At 49.3% G+C, this 22567-nt stretch overlaps 1 pseudogene; it reads right to left on the reverse strand.

Annotated features, from left to right (window-relative positions):
* Nucleotides 1-16286: 16286 nt before the first annotated feature.
* Nucleotides 16287-16834, reverse strand: LOC140912547 (olfactory receptor 5G9-like; annotated as a pseudogene).
* Nucleotides 16835-22567: the final 5733 nt, after the last annotated feature.

Consider the following 22567-nt stretch of genomic DNA (forward strand, 5'->3'; position numbering starts at 1 on the left):
TTTACTTACATTCTATACTGTGATCAACACAACATTGAGTGGTGAAACAGGGATTTTCACAAAAATAAGAATGGCAATAAAATATATACTGAAAACAACACTTGAGTAAGTGCTTCATTGTTTAAATAGCACATATATAAAATATTTTCTTTCTATTAAAAAAAAAGAAATTAACAAACAAAAACCCCTTCATTTAACGTTACTTAAGTTGGCTTTCTTCAATAACTGAAACCATACATAATTAAGAAATACAAAGTCAAGTTTTTAAAAAGGATTAAAAGTTTACAAAGTTCAGCATACTCAGGTTAGCAAATTTCCCAATAAATGTTGCCCTGGCACCCTTAACTTAGTCCTCTTGTTCCTTTGCATGATGATGCAGACTTTAATTACATGATCCCATATTATTTTTTTTCCCTCTGGACCCCTTCCTTATTCAGTACGCAGGATTTTTGACTCTGAGGCTGTGTATTGAAGGAGTCTGTTGTCTGTAGGATCCCTGCCTCATTTATTGCAGAGTTAATGTTGCATGGGCAATGCTCATTCTGGTATTTCCCAACTTGAGAGTGCCTGACTATGCAGCTTTTTGGTTCTTTGTGCATTTCCTAATTTTTGTGGCTTACTTTACTGACGAGACCAACCTTTATGACAAAGGGTTTTTTTGGTGTGTGCGTGATGTATCCATGATTTATCTGTCCAGTATCAATAGTGTGTTGATTGATTGAGGCAGAAAAAGTAAGGACACTCCCTAATTCAAAGACCCTATGGTCGAAGGAAGACTGAAAAATACAAAGAAAGCAGGGTATATAAGAACTAGCAATTTCTTTTTCTTTTGATGAATAATCATTATTACTATTAAAGAAAGGGTGGTGCATTGGGGAACTTGCGTGGTGAGGATGTTCCATGCAGAGGAAGCAATTTGAAAACACACAGGGAATGGAATGGGAGAAAGAAACACATGGTATTGGTGCTAGCTGGTAAAGCAGAAAGTGAGGGAGATAATGTAGAAAAGACCTAGATTTTTAATTATGTCCTGTCTCTGTAAACAGCCCTGTACTGGGGTGGTTTGGCATTTTAAGGAGTGGAGGCCTGAGCTCAGCCAACCCTAGCGGCTAAGAAGGCCCACCTGAACACGGATCAGTGGATTCTTTACTGATCAGCAGGAAGCACAAGAGAAAGTGTCTGAGAGAGCTGCAGGAGCTGCAGAGAAAGGAAGGAGCAGCAAGGAAGGCTAGAGACAGAGAGTTTGGCAATAACCTTGGAGGAAAGACCCCAAGAGCAGAGACTAAGGCCAGCAGTAAAATTGTCTTATATTGTTATGCTCCTTTTTGTTTGTTGTCTCTTGGAAATAGGGTGAGCAGACAGCACGTGTGAAAAATCGGGACGGGGGTGAGGAGTAATAGTGACAGAGAGTTTGGCAATAAACTTGGAGGAAAGACCCCGAGAGCAGAGACTAACGCCAGCAGTAAAATTATCTTATACTGTTATGCTCCTTTTTGTTTACCTTAGAGACTAACCGATTTATTTGAGCATAAGCTTTCGTGAGCTACAGCTCACTTCATCGGATGCATACCGTGGAAAGTGTAGAAGATATTTTTATATACACACAAAGCATGAAAAAATACCTCCTCCCACCCCACTCTCCTGCTGGTAATAGCTGCCACTGAGGAGATATGGGCTCTGTGGCTGATGTAGAACCCATCCCCTGGCTCCCTGACCCAGCGCCTGTCATACGAGGCAGGTTGGAGCAATCCAGGGGAAGGTCAAGGTATGGCCAACCTTGCATTATTATGTGGTTATACTGTGCTGGTCCTGAGTAGGTTTAACATCATTCTCAACATTGATTGCCAAGAGTCTGTAACAGTGTGGTGGAGAGCATGACTTGTTCCCCGGTATGCAGTAAGCCTACTACAGCAATGGATTAAGAGGTTTCAAAGTCAAGCACTTTCAAGTTAGGAAATACCAGAATGAGCGTTGCCCACGCAACATTAACTTTGCAATAAATGAGGCAGGGATCCTACAGACAACAGACTCCTGCAATACAGAGCCCCAGAGCAGAAAATCTTGTGCACTGAATAAGGCAGGGGTCCTGACGGGAAAAAAATAACATGGGATCACATAATTAAAATCTGCATCATCACGCAAAGGCACGAGACGACTGAATTAAGGGTGCCAGAGCAACACTTATTTGGACATTTGCTAACCTGACACTGCTTACAGTTGTAACCTTTTAATCCTTTTTAAAATCTTGATTTTGTATTTCCTAATTATTTGACGGATTAATTTATTGATGAGAGCTAACCTAGAAACATTAAATGAAGGGCTTTTGGTTTGTTAATTTCCTTAGTTTTTTTAATAGAAAGAAAAACTATTATATAAGTGCTGTTTAAACAATGAACCTCTTAATCATCTATTCTTTTCAGTATATATTTTATTGCCATTCTTATCTTTGTGAAGGTCCCTTTTCACCACTCAGTGCTGTGTTGAACACAGTATTGAAAGTCATTAAATTAAACTGTATTAAAACAAAACTCATTTTATGCAACTTGAGTTTCAGTGAAAGTTCTAAGCTCCAATCCTCAATTTGTAAGAAGCAGATAAACAATACCCAAGAAAAAGAGTTGGATTTTTCATATCACTTTCACCTAGCTCTTACTAAGGAAAGTAACAAACACTGGCCCTTTGAGAAGAAACACTGTACCGTACCACAGGACAAACCCAAATGAGCCCAGCAGGCAGCTGCCCTGCTTATCCAAATCTGGTCCTGTTTATTACGAACTTCCTTTCTGTGATGATGTTCTGGTAAGAAGGGGACAATCAGTTGTCAAAGGTAGCTGTTGCCATGGCAGCCAGGGGCTAGTCATTCTCCCCAGGTGTGACAAGGAGCGGGAGGCAGGGAGCGCTGAGTGGTGGATTATCTCTGATGTCACAATGCTACTGCTCAGGCAGCACCAGTGGGCAGCAAATGTGCAGTGTGTGTGGGGAGGGAAATAGGCTTTCCCAGTGCTCCTGTTTCCCCAAATTTCCTAAAGAAACCTACAACATAACACCGAATGCACCTTAGTGATTGTTCCAAACACATACTAATCAGTAGCTGAAATTTGATTCAAATTCCCGATGGCATGTTTAGAACTCAGTGTTCCAAAACAAGGAGAGACCTTGTAAAACAGAAAATTGGATGCTCTGGTGTATTTGTGGTTATGTTAAAATTGAATACTGCGACTTCAAATTTTGGGCATGGTTCCTGGACCTACTTGCATACTAGACAGCTCAGTGGAGGCTTAGCAGCAGTCAGTCAGCAGGTACCCAGTAAATTGTGCCTCTCTGTTATAGGCAGTAGCTTATATTCTCTCCCTCCGATTTTGGAGTTCGTATGTGCTATTGTTATTGCTGGAAGTTTGCAATGTCTTGCAAACTTCTCTGTTTGTGTGCCACAAAACCTAAAAGACACAATCTCATTAAAAAATGAAATAAAATTCTGCAGCTAAAAGTCCTAACTTCCCCCATACTAATTTCCCCCTACTCTTACTCACACCTTCTTATCAACTGTTTGAAATGGGCCACCCTCATTACCGCAACAAAAGTGATTTTTCCTCCCTTGTTATCCTACTTTTAATTCAATTACCTCGTAAGACTGACCTCCCACTTGGTAAGGCAACGCCCATCCTTTCATGTGCTGTGTATTTATACCTGCAACTGTATTTTCCACTCCACGCATCTGATGAAGTGGGTTCTGGCCCATGAAGCTTATGCCAAATCAATGTGTTCATCTCTAAGGTGCCCCAAGGACTCCTCATTGTTTTTGCTGACACAGAGTAACATGGCCACCACTCTGAAAAAAAACTGAAAGTTTTCCAGGAGAGCATTTGTTTTCAACTGGGAAATGTTGATTCCTTGAAATTGACACATTCCTTGGGAACACGTCCATCTCAATGACATTTCGTTTGGTGGGGGTCCTGACCAAAATGGGATCGTGGGGGAGTTCAGAGGTTGTTGTAGGGTAGTCACAGCATTGCCAAGCTCACTTCCATGCTGCCTTCAGACCTGCGCTCTGAGGGCAGCAGCCAAGAATCTTTCTGAAGTTAGAGGAGGTTCTAAGATGTGCGAGTGGGTCCCTGCTTCTGAGAGCAGCTCAGCTGGGGGCTCCTACCTACTAGTCCCCTGGCAAATTAAGACAAAGGCCAATTTGGGGGCATCCTTAAAAATGGACCCCTGAGCCCCAGAAGAAAGTGCAAGGGAAGCCCTGAGCCCCAGCTGCAGATGCCAGGCAGAAGCCCCGAGCCCAGGCACCCAGAGTGCCGGCAGGAGTGGGTAGGTGCATGAAAGTCCTGAGTTCAGCACCCCAGCCCTGGCTGCAAGCACGGGGGTCAGAAGCACTGAGCCCGGCACCCAGAGATGTGGCTGGAGCAGAAGTTGCCAAGGCCAAACCCCTGAGCCCAACGCAGGGCTGATGCAGTGCACTCTCTTCTGCATGCCTCTGGTGCGTCTGATATCCCCAGCCCAGCAGACAAACAGCTAGGAGGACCCTACTGGCTGGGGGGATTCCAGCAGGACGGGGAGATCAGATTTCACGGGGCAGGGCTACTTGGATCTAGCCAAGAAAGGCACAACAGGAACCAACGGCTGTCAGTTGAAGCCAGAGAAATTCAAATGAGACGTAAGGCACACATTTTTGACAGTGAGGGAGACGAACTCCTGGAACAAATTACCCAGGGAAGAGGTAGATTCTCTGTTTCCTGATATCCTCACATCACAACTGGTTATCTTTCTGGAAGGTGCCATGGCAACTTTCTATGAACTACAAGGAATTGGGCTTAATATGGTGATAAGCGTGTGAAATTTCATCGCCAGTGAAATAGAGGCCGGATTCGGAGATCAAAGAGTTTCACAATCTATATCTGTATGGAAAACCCAGTGTGGGGTGAGGCATAGACTCTGCTTTTTCACTGGGTGGCCTGCTTGCTCCCCAGAATCAATAATGAGCAAGTGGGGAGATCCAGGGTGCAGCTCAAACATCCAGCCGGGCTGGCCAGGGGCAGATATCAGGCCTGCAAGGGAAAGGTGAGTGTGGCAGTGACTTCACAAAGGCCTTTGGCAGGAACTCAGCCTATTGGGCAAAGATGATGAGGCGGGTGTGACCTCACAGAGCTCCCTTGACAACAGCCCGGCAGGACAGGGGTGCGGGTCTGGGGGAACCTCGGCGACCCCTGTAGCCTTGCTGCAGCAAGCCTCCATCTCGCGGTCTCTCGGTGAGGACCAAGAGACGGTTGGTGTGGAGGAGATTCTCCGGGATTGTTTTCATTACTGTGTTGATTGTGTGGAAAGAAATCAACATCTGTCATCTGCCAGCTCTACGAATTTCATGAGAATCAAACTTTCATTAGCAAAATAATTGAAAAATACAAATACAAAAAAACTTGGAGTGAAATCAGTCCATCCTGATCTTTAGTATCTCAGGGTGTGGGCCTCGGAGGCCAGACTGAGACCCTCATTGGCTAGGGACACCCAGGAAGCCAGTAAAAAAATTCAAGTCCTCTTAGCAACCAAGCCTCCATAATCCAAGGAACACCTGAGGGCTGCGGGAGACAGAGGGGTGCTGAGAATGTCTAACTCATGACTGCAGATACAGAGATGTGTTATTGGCTTTGGATGGGGGACAAGTATCAAATCCACCTAGCTTCTTGCCCCAAACAACCATCACTCATTGTCCTTTCAAGTACAAGGGCTCTAACACATCTAACATGCTCAAATCTCTTGCTTGCTAGGACTTAGAGAATTTTCTCCATCCCCATGATACAGAGGGAGAGTGAAAAGAAGTGACCTCTCTTTGGTCACGCACCAAGGTCATGCTGCAGCTAAAAAAGGAAGCATAAGAAAAAAGTTGAATCAAAATGTTTTGCATTTAAAACGGATTTTTTAAACAAAGGAAATTTGAAGTGTGGTTAGTGAACTGAAATGATAAGTTCTGATCTCCACATGTTTGTAGATTTATGAACCAGTAGATCCATCCCCTCATTCGTAGTTTTTATCCATAGATTGAGGGAGGAAAACAAGTTTGCCTGTATTGTGAACTCCCATTCTTGAATTTCAAGGAACTAGTCATTCAACTGAACTCTTTGAATAAACTGAAATAAACTGCACCTTCCAAGGAAGCTACTGCTGTCTAAACCTGGGTGAGCGTTTCAGCTAACTTTGCTTCCAGGGCCTTAGCTATCACGTCAGTTGTGTGACTTTCTCAAAAACTTGGCAGTGAACGTGTTCCAATGAAATAATTTAAAAAGAAGAGGAAAAAAATAACATTAAGAGATTGTCATAAATTTCTCCCTTAATTTAAAAGTGAGGATTTTTTTTTTGTCAAGCTGGGCCTTACAAATCTCTAAGGATGAAGATTCCACCTCCTCCATAGGTCACACTCAGAGCCAGGGAGACTGGGAATCGAGTCCCGCTGGCACGTCCTAGCGCTGGAAGGGACTCCTCTCGTGGTTAGTGCGGGAGCCTGGACAAAGGACTCCTGGGATCCATCCCTGGCTCTATCCCTGACTCCCAGTGCAACCCTGAGGCAGTGGCTTCTCCTGACAAGGCCTCTGTTTCCATCAGTGTGGCTGGGGACACTCCGCTACAGCCCATGGGTCATCACGCTTCAGGAATCTGCTTGAGGTATGAGGAGACCTGGAGATGGGAGGTGTGTGGCTGGTTGTAGGTCAGTATTGTGAACCTCCGCTTGCTAGCCTGGGTGTATCCATCCCCTGGCAATAAAACATCATCTTGTTTTCACAGCCACTTTTGATCTCCAGTCTTCTACCCCCTGCTCTGCTGGCAGGGCATTGGGCAGCACCCTTTCCAGCCCACCTGTGTGCCAGAGATCGAGGAGGAGGGCAAGAGACTAAGCATCGGTGATATCTGCCACCCAGAGCTTTTCCATCTAGAGCAAGGGAGTGGAGTTCTCCAGAGCCATCCCCAGTATGGTGGGAATGGCCCAGCAAGAGGGCTCCCAGCCCTTCCCTTGCAGGAGATTGTTCTCCACGTCGAGAGTCTTTGGGGAGAGCAGAACCTGCCGGGTGCTGAACACCCACAACTTCAATCAGTGAAATCAGTGGGAACTGAGGGCGACTCCTGCCTCATAGGATGGGCATCTTGAGAACTTTCACTGGAGACTATCTGGGTGCTGCTCTTTCTCTGGCCTGGGAGGGAGCGGGGACTGCTGGGGTGGAGGGAGCTGCTTCTCCAAACTAACGGAGAGCCCCAATGCTCTGAAAGAACGAGACTCTCCCAATGTCACAGGGCCCCAGTGGTGAGGTGGAACATCGGGAGCAGCCTGTGCTGTGAGCTGCTGCCAGTGGGTGTGGACGGCAGCCCCCATGCCCTGCGGTGGGATGTGTGGTGAGGAGAAATTGCCTCAGCAATCGGAGGTTGGCAGGGTGCAGGCAGGCACGTTAATGAGCGTCTGCCTTGAGCCCAGACTCATGGCTGCTCCTCACTCATTCCCAGGATGCAGTGGCTGAAGAGGATGCTGAGGAGAAAGGCCGAGCTGGTGGGTCCGAAGCCGGTAGGGAGCAGCCGCCGGCTTTCCCAGGAGGAGAGCGGCCCCTCTGTCCCCACAGGTGGGAAGAGGACAGTGGCCAGGCGAGGAGGAGGAGCTCCCTGGCTTTCTGGAGGAGGAGGAAGACACCAGCTCCCTTACCATACCCTGAGGCACCTTCTGGTCCCAAATGGAGGTGGCCCAGGGTGATGCTCTGCGGGAAGGACACAGGAGCGGGCGGGGTCTGGGCAAGGCAGCTCTGCAGCTTCCTTTACAGGAAGCAGAGGAGCCAGGGCCACACCCCAGTGCCCAGCCAGAGCCATCTACCAGCCTGGCCACTGAGGAGCCCCCAGCCAACCCAGAGCAGGAGCTGGGCGACTCTGGCATGGGGACCAGCAGCTCCGCCTAATCCCGAAGGGCCAGCAGCCCCTCCATGGGGTCTGACAGCCCTGAGGCTCAAGGCTCCCTCTTTGCAGGTGAGGGAACACCCAAGGGAACAGGGGAGGACAGTGGTGGTGGGGGACTAGTTATACCCTGCGCCCAATGGCTCCCCAAGGTGCCAGGACTGAGCCACAGGAGCCCCACTGACACCAGTGGGAGTGGCCCAGCCACATCCGGTGGCAGGGGATGCTGGGCAGTGTCAGGGGAGCTCCAGCCTCCCCTGATGATGTTGGGATGGGGGGCTGATGGCCACGGGGCCCTGAGGCTGATGGGGCTGAGGGCGTCTCTGGGAGGGACAGGGTGGGGCCCTCGATGCCGTGGGATTCCTTGAAGAGGAGTGGGGACATTGAGCCATTTCTCTACCCTACATTCCCACAGCATCAGCACAAATGACCCTTTCTCCTTCTCTCCCTGGTGCAGAGACCCTCAGTGCCCAGCTGGAGGAGGTGGAGATGAGGCGGAGGAGGATGTGTCCCCTGAACAAGATACCTTCAGGGTCATCCAGCAGCACCTCCAGGATCAGAGCTGAGGTAGAAAAATCTTCAATCTGCGCTGCCCCCGAGTCTGTCCTGCCCCTTGTTCCATCCCCACCCACACTGGGGGGTCTTGTCCCAGAGAATCCATGACCCTCAACGGAGAGAAATTCTCTGCTGTTATCTGGTACCCCAAAGTGGGGATGTTTGTCTCTCGCAGGCCAAGGTGTCCGCTCCCCGCAGACACTGACCCAGTTACAACCCCGTCTGTGCAGGGCGACACTGGTTTGGGGAAGCAGGGCGGCTTTGCCTGTCCAACTCCATGGGGTTCCTGAGCCCGGGAGCTGGTGTAGGTGGGGTGGGGAGGTCCCTACCTAACCATCTCTCTCTCTGTCTCTACCAATCCCACTCTTAGTGGGTGGAGGACAGGGACAAACAGCTCCACTTCCTCCAGGCTGTCCCACGTCTGTGCTTCTCGGCACAGCAGCAGGGGCAGGACACTCTGGAGCCAAAGTTCTCCAAAGCTGCCCTTGTGGAGAGCATTGCGGTGAGTGGGACCCTGTGCCTGGCCCCTGGGGTGAGGAAGCCAGACATGGGAGGAAGAGTTAGTGGGGCTGGAGTGGGGAGCAGAGCACAGGGGTTCCTGGGACTGAGGGCTGGGGAGCAGGGAAGGGGGAAATTCTGACTCTGACACTGATGGGGAGGTGGCAGTGGGGGAACTGTAAGGCCGGGGGGGCAGCTGAGGCTGAGGGGAGGGAGGAATTGGATGGGAGAGGGGGAAGGAAGGGGTAAGTTTGATGGATGGGAGGAATGAGGGGCCCAGCTGGTTGCGGATGGGGGTGACACTGACTGTTTCTGCAGAGCACTGTGGCCTCCTCCCGGGGAAGCACCTGAGGGTCTGCACTGAGTCTCACATGGGATTTTATCTTTTTGGCGTCTGTCAGGAGCTGATTGAAAATCTGCCCATGGAGTCTGAGCTGAGCTCCATCGTCTCCAGCTTCATGACTAGTTTGCAGCCTCAGATACCAGGACCCTCCCATCCAGCTTCCCTGACCCTGGTGCTGATCAGGTCCAGAGCCGGTAGCCCCAGATCCTCTCCAGCCTAGATTACCCCCAGCCGTGGCTGTTGTCATCCCCCAGCAGAGGAGGTGGGAACATCCCCTCTTCCCTGGCTGGGGGGTGATTTCATTCCCGTAACGTGACAGTGGCCATAGGGAGGGGATCATTGCAGGGGAGGAGGGTCATGTGCCAAGCATAACATAACACGGGCTCCTCTCTCCCTCCAGCAAACTGAAGCCACCACTTGCCCTGGAGCTGGAGTCACGCCTCCTGCGGGCTCTACTCTACACCATCTTCACCATGGGCATTGGGCCGGACACCACCCACTTTCGGGTAGGTCATGATCCTACTTCTCTGTCCCAGGAGCAGGAGTGGCCTCTGGTACCTGCTCCCTCGGTTTGATGGAGCTTCTGAGCGTAGGGGAGGGGTGAGCAGAGCTGGGAACAGGCCCGGTCAGGGTGGGGTTGGGGGGGAACACCACAAACTCTTAGGGAGGACTCCTTTCCCTCCAGAGGGGATTGTGTTACCCCTCTGTGGCTGATCCCAGCCTTCCCTCTTCTCCTCATGCTCTGCTTTGCTGCCTGGACTCTCCCGGGTATCCTACCTCCAACCCATTGCAGTTCGGCTGTTCCAGACTCTGCTGGGTACCAGGCCCTGCACAGAGAACTGCTAAGGGCAAGGATTGAAGAGCCAGCAGGCATCCGGCCATGAAATCCATCCATCCTACCAAGGTCTCTGGAGCTGTGGTCTGGGGACACAGGGCATGTGCCTTGATCCTGATGGGCTAGTCATGGATCAGGGGTTCAGAGCAAATACACCAGCCCCAAGGCTGAGCTTTGTCCCAGGTTGGAGGGACACTGACAGCTTGTGTTCAGCAAGACGTGGGCAGTGTCATGAACCCCCACATGAGGAGTCAGATGTTCCACCCTGAGCACAAGGTCTCAGCCGCGTGTGGAGTGGGAGAGGCTCGTCTGTAGAGCACGTACGCCTGCCCGCTGACCCTCCCCACCTTCTTCTCCCGCAGCATGTCCATATCTCGCTCATCTCCGGGAATACCAAGGAGAGAGCCAGGGCCATAAGGAGCAACGCTGCCCTACTCCGATTCGCCACCTCCCTCTCCGGATTTGACGTAAGTGACCTTTGACCCCAGCATCCTGCAGAGTCAGGGCTTGAGTCAAATTCCTCGTCCCCTGGTTAAGTGGTCCCTCCTGGCTCCGTAAGGGACTGCGATGTTCCATAGGCCACTGGCTGGCAGAGTTGTGCCTGGCCTCAGTGCCCTTGTTACTCTGGAAAATCCTGGCAGCGAGTGCTCAGAGAGGTCCCATGCTCAGAGAGGTCCCTTGTCCCTTTACTCCAAGCTCCCTTGGGGGCAGAGAAAAAGAGGGCTCTAGTTCCTCTCCCCCAGCACCATGTACAGATGGATGGGAGCAGAGCTCTGGCCCAGAGGAGCTGGGGAGCTGAAGGCAGAATGTTGATGGATTCCCCTCTTCTCCTCCTTCGGCCAGACCTCCTCCGATTTCACCAAGGCAGACAATTTTGTGCTGCAGCTAGGTCTCTACATGTCTGACCCAGCCAACGACATCAGTGGGCAAGCCAGGGATGGGATCTATTGGCTGCAGAGGCTCCTGCTGCAGAGGAGGGGTCAGAAACCCAGCTGGGCAATGGGACCCCGTAGAAGTGAGTCCCTTGGAGACTAGCTCCAGCTGGCCATTGGGACACCAATAGAACTAAGGTCTCTTCTCTTAGACCAACTGCAGCAGGGCAGAGGGACCCCAGTGGAAAGAAGGCTCCTGTTTTGGGCCCTCCACTTACCGGCCAAGGGACCCTACAGAAAGAAGCCTCCTCCTCTGAGACTGACCCCAGCTTAGATGATGACTCACACTCATCTCCCAAGTTCAGGGAGAAAGGAAGGGGGTGAACATGCCAAGGAAATTGGCTGCTTTACCTCAGAGCCTGGCTCTGTCCCTCAGTCCAGGGAAATCAGCCCACCCAGGGGGCTGCCGGCTGGTGAGGGGACAGGAACAGAGCTGTTGAGACACATGGAGGGAAGGAGCCATCATGAGGGCAGGGGACGGACACAAAGCTTGTAGGATGTCACCAGTTCGGCAGCGAGGGTCAGATCCTGATGTCAGTGGGTGTGGGAGGTTCTCAATATTAGACGCTACCATTAACAGACACCCACTCCCAGAGCACAGTGACCGTAAGGGTCACATGATTACTGTGATGAATGAGACAAATCGCCCTTCAGGTACTAAACCACCTGGTGGGGACCCTGCGAGTCCACTGGGCCGTGGATTCCACGAGGACCCCGGCCAGTGTTCACCCAGCAAAGGGAACAGAAGGAAACAGGCACTAAAGCCGGATGCCAAACCTCCCCAATGGGTGTGTCTTTCTCCCCCAGGGCTGAACATCAGAGAGGAGAGCGAACTGTGGTGTCGGGATGGGCTCCAAGACACCGAGTGCCTGGCATACAGAAACATGGCCAGGGTGGGGGAGGTAAGGTCTCTCTGCCGGTGCATTTCAGTAGATCAGGTGTGGAGCTGTCTCCCCCTGCAGTGAGTGTGTTCTCTAGGGGGAGGGATAGCTCAGTGGTTTGAGCATTGCCGGCTAAACCTAGGGTTCTAAGTTCAATCCTTGAGGGAGCCATTTAGGGACCTGGGGCAAAAATTCATTCGATGATTTAATCGGTGGTTGGTCCTGCTTTGAGTAGGGGGTTGGACGAGATCAACTCCAGAGGTCCCTTCCAACCCTGATATTCTTGGATACTTATTTCCAGCAGAGAGTGTTCAGCTGCAAGAGTCTGAGGACCCTGGGTTGGGTTGGAGCCTTGCTAATGGTCCAAACTTGTGTGTGTTGCATGGATCCATGGTTACGTAGCATAAAAGGGATCCCCTTGGGGGGTTGAGTTAACAGAGGATTCTATCTACAGGGATCTGGCTCTGCTCACTGTCTCCCTGGTTGACACCCTGGTGTCTGAGAGGGGAGCCCCTGGGTCAGTGAGTTGGGAAGCTCACACCAGCAAGTGCTGGAGCAGGTCCTTGTTGGATTCCCTGCACCTCTGGAAGCACAGGCAGGGTGTGGAGTTTGCCAGGCACCATAGTGAGTCAGGGAGCAGAACCTGACCTGCACCTGCCCTGGGCGTCAGGTGAGGGACACTGATCTCCTTTTCTGGGCTGAATCACGGCACCTGTCAAGGTTCCTTCCCCACTCTGAACTCTCGGGTACAGATGTGGGGACCTGCATGAAAACCTCCTTAGCTTACTTTAACCAGCTTAGGTTAAAATTTCCCCAAGGTACAAAGTATTTTACCCTTTGCCCCTGGACTTCCACTGCCACCACCAAACTTTATCTGGGTCCTGAAAAAACATAGTTTGGACACATCTTTCCCCCCAAAATCCTCCCAACAATTGCACCCCACTTCCTGGGGAAGGTTTGGTAAAAATCCTCACCAATTTGCATAGGTGACCACAGACCCAAACCCTTGGATCTGAGAACAATGAAAAAGCATTCAGTTTTCGTACAAGAAGACTTTTAATAGAAGTAAAAAGGAATCACCTCTGTAAAATCAGGATGGTAGGTACCTTACAGGGTAATTAGGTTCAAAACATAGAGAATCCCTCTAGGCAAAACCTTAAGTTACAAAAAAGACACACAAACAAAAATAGGCATTCTATTCAGCACAGTTCTTTTCTCAGCCATTTAAAGAAATCATAATCTAACACATACCTAGCTAGATTATTTACTACATTCTAAGACTCCATTCCTGTTCTGTCCCCAGCAAACACATCTCACAGACAGACACAGACCCTTTGCTTTTCTCCCTCCTCCCAGCTTTTGAAAGTATCTTGTCTCCTCATTGGTCCTTTTGGTCAGGTGCCAGCGAGGTTACCTTTAGCTTCTGAACCCTTTACAAGTGAGAGGATTTCTCCTCTGGCCAGGAGGGATTTTAAAGGGGTTTACCCTTCCCTTTATATTTATTACAGCACCGTATGTAATGCTCGTGGGATTGTTGGTGAGGAGCAGGAGTGGAAGCAGATCAAAAAGGCCCCTTACATCTAGCGGGTGAGCCACAGGAGATAGCGCTGCTGGGAGCAGTAGGGGGCCTTTGTTGTCATTGTGAGCTGGGATCCAGAGCGCACAGACACGTTCCCAGCCTGCCATGGCACTTGTGGTGAATCCTGCTCCAGAAAGAGCTATTCCTCAGTGCCTGCAACCTCTTCCTGAAGGGGGGGTTCCATGGTCCATGGGACCCCAAAGGTTGGCTGCCCCAGGTCTCTTATCCACCTTGTGAGATACTAGAGGGATTTGGAGCCTGGTTCTGGGCAATTGACAGGGGCTCTGGTGCTGTTGGTTTTAGGTCTTTGGAGAGATCTTCATGGAAGGCCAGAAAAGATCTTTCCTCCAGGCGATGCTTCTGGCCATCCATGACCCCCAGCTCTGTGTTATCCAGGCTGGGCTGGTGCTGACAGATTCCATTCAGGGGGAAGGTGGCCAGCTGATAGAGAATGAGGTAACCAAAGAAGGATCAATTGGGGAGGGACCCCCAGGGCCTTTCACCTCCAGGCCCTAGTATCATGTTATCCCAGCCACCACCTGCTCTGAGAGAACTGGAGGAGTCAGTCAGCAGAGGCTGCTGAAGTGCCCCATTCCCCTCAGCTACTGTCCAAGGCATCATCTTAACAACAGGGGTGGGGCCCTTGGGAAAGGTGTCCTCTCACCCCACAGCACTACTGCCCAGAGCCTTCCAGCCCCTCAGCTGGATGGGGAGAGGGAGGCTGAGGGGATTCTGGGGAGCGGAGTTTAATCCCCGACTGGTTTGGAAGGTAGAACAGCTCTCCCGGTGGGGCTGAGAGGAAGGGGACAGGAGTTCATTCCACAACGGTGGGAGAGGGGTTGGAGGTCACCTAGGGAGGAGACAAGATTTCATCTTGGGCGTCGGGTTAGGGAATCTGTCCCTGAGAAGTGGGGAAGGTTGGGGTGGAAATTTTGCTGGTTCCCTTTGCCGTTAATGCCCTTTGTTGCCATGCATGTCAGAATCTCTGACTGATTCTTGTTCCCTTGCAGCAGGAGGAGGTTACAGCGATGATAATGGCCCACCTCTTCTATATCCAGTGCTTGCGTCAGGTTCCCAAATCACTGCAGGGGCTGTGCTGAGTGGGACAGCCTTGAAGGGCTCCCGCTTCCCACGTCCAGAAGCTCCCACTCCCTGCCGCAGGTACTGCTATTTCTCACTGGGCCTGGGGGACAACACCTGGGAGGAGTGGGCATAAACCCCACAGCACTGAGAGAAACCCAGGCCGAGCACCTCGCTCTTGTCACCATGTCCCATCCAGATCCCTGGAGCTGGAGCCAGGCCAGATACGGTCCCTCCCCCATGCCCAGAGGCCAGTTTCAGAAGCATCAAGCTATCAGGGCCGTGGGGCTGGCCCAGAAATGAGAGCATCCTCACGGCCAGGGGTTATCCTCAGTAACCATTGCAGTCTGGGAGGGGTGGCCTGATGTGGAGCCCCTCCCCTCTTATCACTGCTCAGACCTCCCCATGGCCCATATCACCCCGTTGCAGTGAATGTCTGACTATCCCCCACCTGAGGCCCAAGCCACTCACCTGGTATCTGAACCCTTCCCATCCACAAAGGAAACTGCCCCCTAACACCTTGGGGCAAGATAGGATTCTCCCCATCTGGCAGGTGGGGTCTGAGACACAGAGGAAGGGCTGAGATCCTGGTCACACACTCCTGGGGGTAGATCTGGGAACTGGACTGGGTCCCAGGCTAGTCCCTTTCCCTGAGAGGCAACTTCAGGTTCTGCCCTTTATTCTCCCCTCCTGCTGGGGGAGTCTCTGAGTGTGAAATGAACAGGGAGGTTTATGGGGTCCTAGCACAATGCCTGGGTGGTAGCTCCCCTTGGCTTGGATCCTAGGGTCAGAGACATCTTTGTCATCTTGCTCTCCTTCTTCTATTCCTAGAAAGAGAGACCCCCCGCAATGAGGGGACTCTAGGGATCCAGCTGGGCAGGGCCTAGGAGAACCTGTAAGTCATCCTGGTTCCCGCCTGCATGCACCACCCTGTCCTGCTCTGCCCTCCGGTTCTTCACTGTTGACTCTGGCTTGACCTTTGGCTCCGGTCTCTGATTATGACTTTGGCGTGACCCTTCTTAGCTCCAGATGTTGGCTACCCATCCTGGTTCCATATACTCCTTGCCCTTCTCTAGCCCCGCTCCAGGCCCTCCACCAACCCACTCCAGCATTGACTTCTCCTCCTGATCTTCCTCAAGCACTCGGACTTTGGCTACCCGGCTTTGACCCTCGGCCTGTATCTGGACTCTGGCTTGCATTGACTTGGCTGATCTTTGCTCTCTGACTATCCGGCTATGACCTTTGGCAGGGATTTAGACTCTGGCTCTGGTTCTCCTTCTGCTTTTTTGATGGACTCTGATCTTGGTTTGGACCTGGACCTTGATTCTAGCACCACTATCAGCCTAGGCGCAATCCTGCACCTCACTGCAACCTACGCTCTAACCTCTGGGCCTAATTATTGGATGCAGCACGTGACATTAGGTGGTGCAACTTTTTGGAGAAAAGCAGGCTCTCTGCAAGTAAGTGGCCTGTATGCAACAGGGACACACCACACCAGGTGTGAACAATGACCTCACTACATAAGTCTAGCCCGATGATATCCCTGCTGGAGTTGTGCAATGGAAATGACTGAAAAAGTCAGGGGTTATTTGAACCAGCTTCCGCCCCTGGACTTACTCCACCTTCTTGACTCGGACACCCAGCATCCTGATCAATACCCAGATTACATGGATACCTTTGAAAGAAATGGGGACTCGTTGCCTCTGCTCGAGGACAGACTGAATATAAATAGAGTTTGCACAATTGAATTCACAGAGCCACAGACATATGTGCCAGCCACCAACAGGACACAGTGTCTCTTGGACATAATGGTTCTGTAGAGCAGTGGATTACAGATAGCTTTGAAGCGGTCATAAGCAATCACAGCCAGTAGGCAACTTTCACTGGTCACAAAGAAACAGACGAAGAATAGTTGTGCCACACACTCAATGAAAGGAATGGTTCTCGTCTCTGCTACCAAGGTCATGAGCAGCCTGGGAGCTATAGCTGTGGAATATCCAATATCTACAATGGACATCTGGCTTAGGAAAATGTACATGGGGGTATGAAGTTGGGTTTCAACCATGATTAAGCTATCATCCCAAGATTCCCCATCAGGCTGACCACATACATCACTAGGAACAAAATAAAGAGGGGGTCTGTAGATCTGGATGAACATCTGAATCCTACAAAAATCAACTCTGTCACCGTGGTGTGATTTCTCTCTGCCATTTCTTCCAGAAACTCTCTCCTCTGCTGGTGAAAAATAAAAATAAGGATTACAATTAATCAGGGGCCAATAAAGTACTGAGTACAGATCCCTCATAATCCCTGTGATTATACACCATTTCATAAGAACAAAAATAATACATCAAAGGACAATCCTAGGGAATGTTCTCTTTGTATTACCCACATGCTTTCCATTAGAGATAGGATATGTTCTAGCTACAGAAATATTTTATACTCTGTGTTAATATGCATGAAACCATCCAGTGGGTCAAATCTTCTATAAAATAAGAGATATATAGATTGGGAGTGTTTAGTTTAGAAGGGAGGCAAATAATCTCCTATCAATGTATCATGACATGAATGACATGACATGAATGTCTCTACAGGTACATATTAGACCTGCAACATCTTTCTGCTGGGGATTCCCAACGTTAGACACAGATCCTTTGTAGGACTTTTGCTTTGAGTTTCAGTGGTGCCAAGTGCCATCAACTCCCACTGACACTGATGGGAGCCAGAAGACAAAACCAGTGTAAATGAAAATGTTCTACACCATTTGTTATTGTCTATACATTTACAAGAGATGATTTACCTCCTTTCCAAACTAATCTGATTTAACAACAGAGAGGGTGAGCAAAAGAGACATGGATGGCAAAGCCCTGTGCCCTAAGGGACATTTCTGGCATGGGAACAATTCAGATTTGGACAGTCTCTCGTATTGTGGCGGAATCTCTGCACATATTTAATTGAATGCAAAACAATGCACAGTGTGCTGTGTTTCTGTAAGGAGACAGTGCACCAGCTCCAGGGGGAAGGGTGTGCATAACCCATAATACATTCCCCAAGACACACTATTTCACAGGAGCAGTCAGAGTTGTTACAGGGAATCTACACATGCTCCCTTTTTGGCTCCAGTTTATTTGCAAATTTAGATTTCCCACCTATGCCGCCTCATACCATGGTGACACAATTGATTTTTCTGGGATTCATGGACCACCCAGAGCTGCAGGTCCCACTCTTCATGTTATTCCTACTGAGCTATGTTATCACACTGGTAGGGAATCTTGGGATGACTGTTTTAATCAGGATTGACGCCATCTTCACACCCCTATGTACTTCTTCCTCAGTAATCTGTCCATTGTAGATGTTGGTTATTCCTCTGTCATTGCACCTAAGGTGCTCATGACTTCTGTAGCAGAGAATAATAGAATCATTTCATTCCCTGAGTGAGCTGTGCAATTTTTCTTTGTCTGTGCCTTTGTGACCAATGAATGATGCCTCCTGGACACCATGGCCTCTCACCACTTCACAGTCATCTGTAACCCCTTGCTCTAGAGGGTCATCATGTCCAGGAAACTCTGAGTGCTGATAGTCGTTGTGTCTTTGTGAATTCAACGGCCCGAACAATTTGTATATTCAGCTTGTCTTTCTCTCACCCCAGGGTCAGCAATCATTTCTTCTCTGACATCCCTCCCCATCCTTAAGCTGTCCTGCTCTGACATACACAACGCAATGATGTTATTCATTTCCCTTTGTCAACTATATTTGTCAAGATTACTATGCTAGTTGTTCTAGATAGTCTCTTATATGTACAGCCTCGTCGCCATCTGGGGTACGATGTTGGCTGCGTGTGTGTTCGTTCAGTGTGCTGTCCCAGCTCTGTGGAGATAGCAGACCACAATGAAACAGCCCAAGAAATCCACAGACTCAATTTTCAGTGAAGGCACCTGGCCAGGTTTACTGTCAATAGAGCACAGTAATAGCATCTGGATGGATAGTCAGACCTGTATGCTTGTGTCAATGGACGCAACTCAGTCACTGGTGGGACTCTCCACTGCTCGCTAGGCTGGCCAAAGACACTCCCTCTGAGATACATCTTTAAACACAAATACAAACAAGTGACATATTGCCCCTGACGTATCAGAATGACAACCTGTGACGTATTAGGGTGCCACCCATTGACGGATCCAAGGGCTGCCCATTACCTTGTACATGTTGGTTTGATTAAAACATCTCTATCCATCATGCTGTCATCCTGACCTTATCCTTAGGATGGGACAGCGTGCTCCTGTTATCTCTGGGGCATGTGTTTGGTATCGAGGTGTTCTGGTACCGCCTTTCTGGAATGTGCTGGCGCATATATACTTGTGCCTAGCACTACTTAAGCACGTGTGATTCTGCAATATCAACCCTGTTCTTGCCAGATTCTGTGAACGGGGCCTGCCTCTTGCTCACAGCTTGGCTTTGCTTTAGATCTGCAAAGTTTTGGTTACTTTAGCTCAGGCTTTAGGCCTCACACCAGGACTCTGAAACATGGCCTTATGTTTCAGGCTGTCTTCTTAACACACCATCCTGAAGATCCACTGAAACCTTTCTGTACTTTTGCCTCTCACCTGACAGCTGTCACTACCTTCTACAGTACTCTGATTTTATGTATTTACGACCCAGTTCTGGCTACACCTTGGACCAAGACAACGTCATCTCTGTGTTCCCTATGCTGAACCCTCTGATCTACAGCCTTAGAAACATGGAGTGAAGGACGCCTTTAGAAGGATGATATACAGGAAGATATTTTCTCAATAAATGTAGTTACTGATTTTTTAAAAAAATCAATAAACAGCTGTGAGAGAGGTGGCAAGTTCTCTGGGTCACCATCCGATTTTTCGGGTAGCACTATTTCTTTGAATTGCACAAAAATAATTGTGCATAATGCAGGCTCGTTAATATTGGCAATCCCAAGAGCAACATAGGACAGGAAGTGACCCCCCGAGGTCATGGAGTCCAGTCTACTGCTGTTGCAGGCAGCAATATGATATAATCCCATTCATAAACTTATTCAGCTCCACTTTAAATTGTTGTATAACTCCACTAATTCTAGTGGGAGGCTGTTCCTGAACCTCCCTCCTCTGATGGTTAGAAACTTTCTTCCACTTTCCAGACTAACTTTAGTCATAGACATTTTATACCCATAAATAATAAACAGGCCAGGGCTAGCTGACCCTGGTTTCAATCCACTGACCACTAGGTTATTATGGGAGTAGCACACTTCCAGCATTCTACTTAGAGGGTGTCTGCAGTTTGTTGTACTCAGTAAGGCTAGACCTCAAGAGATTCTGTTTATAAATCACAGGCCTCTTATTCTTGATTTAAAGGTGAATTGCAGTTACCATTAGTGCTTTGGGTTGGATGCCCTCTGTAGATTAAAACTCAGGTAAAAGGATGCTGAAATCATACAAATACCTGAGCTGTTCTGAAATTGCATCTCACGAGAGGACGCTGTTAAATATACAGGTCCATCTCTTTTATATTCTCTTTTGTTAGACTGTGCTCAACTCCTGGTGTGCTAAGATCACACAATCTCAATTCTAGCACTACTGTGACAGAATTGTAAGGAGGCCAGGACTGCAGAGAACAGTACATGTCAATCCTGTGGGATCAGAGAGAGAACTCAGGGCCTGGTATGTGGAAAATATTTCCATCAAACTCATAGATCATGTGAAGTTCACTCTGATCCCAGTGCAGACTCAGATATGGACCTATACAAAATCAGGGAGGGTTAGAATCATGCTAAACAATCCCAGCTCCCTCAGCCTCTCCTCATAAGTCATGTGTTCCAGACCCCTAATCATTTTTGTTGCCCTTCGCTGGACTCTCTCCAATTTATCCACATCCTTCTTGTAGTGTGGGGCCCAAAACTGGACACAGTACTCCAGATGAGGTCTCACCAATGTCGAATAGAGGGGAACGATCACGTCCCTCGATCTGCTCGCTATGCCCCTACTTATACATCCCAAAATGCCATTGGCCTTCTTGGCAACAAGGGCACACTGCTGACTCATATCCAGCTTCTCGTCCACTGTCACCCCTAGGTCCTTTTCCGCCGAACTGCTGCCTAGCCATTCGGTCCCTAGTCTGTAGCTGTGCATTGGGTTCTTTCGTCCTAAGTGCAGGACCCTGCACTTATCCTTATTGAACCTCATCAGATTTCTTTTGGCCCAATCTTCCAATTTGTCTAGGTCCTTCTGTATCCTATCCCTCCCCTCCAGCGTATCTACCACTCCTCCCAGTTTAGTATCATCCGCAAGTTTACTGAGAGTGCAATCCACACTATCCTCCAGATCATTTATGAAGATATTGAACAAAACCGGCCCCAGGACCAACCCTTGGGGCACTCCACTTGATACCGGCTGCCAACTAGACATGGAGCCATTGATCACTACCCGTTGAGCCCGACAATCTAGCCAGCTTTCTACCCACCTTGTAGTGCATTCATCCAGCCCATACTTCCTTAACTTACTGACAAGAATACTGTGTGAGACCGTGTCAAAAGCTTTGCTAAAGTGAAGAAACAATATATCCACTGTTTTCCCTTCATCCACAGAACCAGTAATCTCATCATAAAAGGCGATTAGATTAGTCAGGCATGACCTTCCCTTGGTGAATCCATGCTGGCTGTTCCTGATCACTTTCCTCTCATGCAAGTGCTTCAGGATTGATTCTTTGAGGACCTGCTCCATGATTTTTCCAGGGACTGAGGTGAGGCTGACTGGCCTGTAGTTCCCAGGATCCTCCTTCTTCCCTTTTTTAAAGATTGGCACTACATTAGCCTTAATCTGTTCTCCCTAAGAATCGTCTGCTTTGTCAGCTTTGTCCACAACCCGGCAACAAAAATGATTAGGGGACTGGAACACATGAGTTATGAGGAGAGGCTGAGGGAGCTGGGATTGTTTAGCCTGCAGAAGAGAAGAATGGGGGGGGGATTTGATAGCTGCTTTCAACTACCTGAAAGGGGGTTCCAAAGAGGATGGCTCTAGACTGTTCTCAATGGTAGCAGATGACAGAACGAGGAGTAATGGTCTTAAGTTGCAGTGGGGGAGGTTTAGATTGGATATTAGGAAAAACTTTTTCACTAAGAGGGTGGTGAAACACTGGAATGCGTTACCTAGGGAGGTGGTAGAATCTCCTTCCTTAGAGGTTTTTAAGGTCAGGCTTGACAAAGCCCTGGCTGGGATGATTTAACTGGGAATTGGTCCTGCTTTGAGCATGGGGTTGGACTAGATGACCTTCTGGGGTCCCTTCCAACCCTGATATTCTGTGATTCTATGATTCTATGACTAAACAACGTCAGAATAACCACTGCATGGGCCTCTGACAAAATGCCAAGATGGAAACAGACCATCACCTAATATACCACTATTTTCATTCTCCAGTGACCTAATGTTGGGGGAAGATTATCCCACATCTGCCTACTATCAGCTTCTTCCGCTTTCCTTAGAAGAATCTGGTATAAGCTACAGTCATAGACAGGCTATTGGACTAGATAGACCTTGTGTCTGATCCTGTCTGGCAATCCCCATGTTTCTATGAGACCGAGGGGAACTGGTAGCTTCTACAGGTTAGTTCAGTCATGGAACAAGAGTCTGTCCCAGAACTTCCCCAAACTCTGCAGGGGTATGGTTAGGATTAAGGTTAATGTTGGGAAGCTATGAACATCAGACAATTCACACTTGCCCCTGTGGGTGGATAATTTGATGTGCATCTGTAACACCGACAGGCCCCAGTCTTCGGCGGGCGGGATGGAACATGGGACCTCTGCAGCTTAGTACTTGAGCCTCTACCACATGAGCTAAAAGCCACATGGCTCTTGACTAAGGATGTAGGGTAGACTCATTAAACTCTCTCTGAGTGGTCTCAGTGCCAGCAGATGGGACAGAGCACCACACCCAGGCGGTGTGT

Source organism: Lepidochelys kempii, chromosome 6, assembly GCF_965140285.1.
Source record: "Lepidochelys kempii isolate rLepKem1 chromosome 6, rLepKem1.hap1, whole genome shotgun sequence".
NCBI classification, from domain to species: Eukaryota; Metazoa; Chordata; order Testudines; family Cheloniidae; genus Lepidochelys; species Lepidochelys kempii.